A 617-nucleotide genomic window follows, 5' to 3' on the forward strand; every position below is an offset into this window, starting at 1 on the left:
GGGGTGGGGGGAGGTTGAGAGAGAGAGAGAGAGCGAAGTTTATTTTTAGCAGCTGAGGCAAAAGAGGGGGAATTACGTGTCATGTCTAAAATTAAACTTGCCATTTCCCCCTTCTCTCTCTCTCTCTCTCTCTCTCTCTCTCTCTCTTCCTCTCTCCATCACTCTCACTCCTTGTTTTTTCTTTTTGTTCACTCGCTGCCTTCCCTGGCAGATTCATTCATAGATGCAGTGAAGAGAAGGGTGAGATAAGATGACAAGGATGCATGAGGAGTGTGGGAGTGAGAACCCAGGATCCAGTTGTGAGATCTTATCCAATCAATGCGGATGACTCACTTTATATAACGGTTATACAGCAATCCATCGATACGGCTAGATATCTGCAAAGTGCATTGACATGCTCTTCATGATTCTGTAAGTCTCCCAGCAGCAGAGCTTCGCTGCCTGTTGGGGAAGCCTCTGAAACACATAACAGTAAATCATAAACTTTTCCCATTAATGCTGCTGTCATGCAGCCTCCAAAGTTAAATCACCCTGCAGCTTCTCCATCCCACGAGTCCTGTGAAAAGGGGGGGGGGGGGTGGCATTTTAGACAGGGCTCTGCAGGAGCTGGTGTTAAA

This window comes from Parambassis ranga, chromosome 2, assembly GCF_900634625.1.
Source record: "Parambassis ranga chromosome 2, fParRan2.1, whole genome shotgun sequence".
NCBI lineage: Eukaryota > Metazoa > Chordata > Actinopteri > Ambassidae > Parambassis > Parambassis ranga.